Here is a 1,822-nt window from a genome sequence, read left to right as displayed (position 1 = left end):
AATAATGTAATTGTTGCCTGTTTAGTTCTAAAATTGACATTAGTTTCCTCTACTCAATCTTAAGAGTCATGTGAACTGTATCCCCCACTTCTTTAAGTATTTCCTTCACCTTTTCCAATTTTTCTCCTTCCTTGTCCATAGAACTGGCAATCAGGAGGCATCTCCTCCTTCTTCTTCTAATGTTCTACCTCATCCTGAACCTAGCATTAAATCTTTCCATCTCTGCCCACAGGGTCTTCTAATTGATCCTTTGAATATCTGTTTATGCCAAGGACCCAGGGGGAACCCCAATGGAAATGGTCTTATAATTGTCCATGCCCCCAGAGTCCCCAAGAACTGTTATAAATTAAGTCAAGTTTTCCCAAAAATTCAGAATCTTAATTAAGAGACTTGTAGATCATTCTGGCCCAACTCAAACTGACATAAATCAGTGAATATGGTCTGTGTGAAGATTGGATTTAGCTATCTTCTAATTGTAACAATGAAGGTACTTAGCTCTTCCTTTATTGGGAAGATTGAATTGTAATCCCCAGTCTATTTTTATATTTTAATCCCCAAACGTGTTAACTCAGTATTTGAAGGAAGGGGATATAGGATTTCTCCCACCTGGCCTGTGCCAAGGGGAATTTTAAAATCCCTGCCTCTAGGTCTCTGAAGAAGATTAGAGGCTTCTAAGAAAATAAAGTTGAAAAGTAAAGGAGGAAAAACTCAGCCAGAAACTCACCACCAAACTGGACAATAGCTTGTAGCCACACTAAGATGCCGAAAGGCTCAGCACGCTCCCCTCAGCTAACTCTCCACCACCAATAAGGGAAAGAGAGTGTTTCCACTCAAGATCCTCCTGGAGACAGCAAGTGAGCCAGATATATAGACCTTTCACCCTTGTGTCTCCTCCTCTAAATTCCCATTCCCAGTTCTCATCTTCTTTTGATTAGATTATATCTTTAGAGTTACTTCACACTTCTTTAAGTTCACCTTTTGTTAGTTTCCTGACCTTTTTGTGATTAATTTAACCTTTATAGTTACTTAACACCTTTTTGTATTAGGATACTAAAAATAGACTTAGCTTAAAGTTCTAGCTTCACTATAAGGTGAGAACTAAGTGCCTTCATTGTTCAATCAGGAGATTACAACTTTATCTTCCCCTAAAGTAAGGTTAAGTAGGGTGGAGTAATTTAAAGTTTACATTATTCCAATCACCTAACATAGAGGCACCTTACTTGCCTCTAGGAGAAGACATTCTGAATTCCCCTGCCACATGAATAAGAGTAGCCCTTTTCCATTAGTGTAGCTGGAATAAGGAGCATCTTTAAAAATGACTAGGTGAGAACAGCTATGTAACACAATAGATAGAATGCTGGACCTGAGTTCAAATTTGGTTTTAGATACTTCCTAGCTGTGTGACCATGGGCAAGTCACTTAATCTCAATTTCCCAGTCTTCACCACTCTTCTGTTTTAGAATTGATACAGAACTGATATAGAAGGTAAGAGTTGTTGTTGTTGTTGTTGTTTTTACTGCCTGGCTCTCTCTCTCTGTCTCTGTCTCTCTCTGTCTCTGTCTCTCTGTCTCTGTCTCTCTGTCTCTCTGTCTCTCTGTCTCTCTATGTCTCTCTCTCTCTCTCTCTCTCTCTCTCTCTCTCTCTCTCTCTCTCTCTCTCTCTCTCTCTCTCTCTCTCTCTCTCTCTCTCTCTCTCTCTCCAGTGTCTGTATCCCTGACTCTCTGGCTCTGTCTGTTTGTCTGTCTTTCTGTCTGTCTGTCTTCCTCTCCCTCCTTCTCAATCTCCCTCTCTCCAATCAGAAATAAAGTAAAGTTCCAAGTTC

This window comes from Monodelphis domestica, chromosome 5 (genome assembly GCF_027887165.1).
Source record: "Monodelphis domestica isolate mMonDom1 chromosome 5, mMonDom1.pri, whole genome shotgun sequence".
NCBI classification, from domain to species: domain Eukaryota; kingdom Metazoa; phylum Chordata; class Mammalia; order Didelphimorphia; family Didelphidae; genus Monodelphis; species Monodelphis domestica.
The sequence above is the reverse complement of the archived record's forward strand: the minus strand, read 5'-3'. Positions refer to the sequence as shown.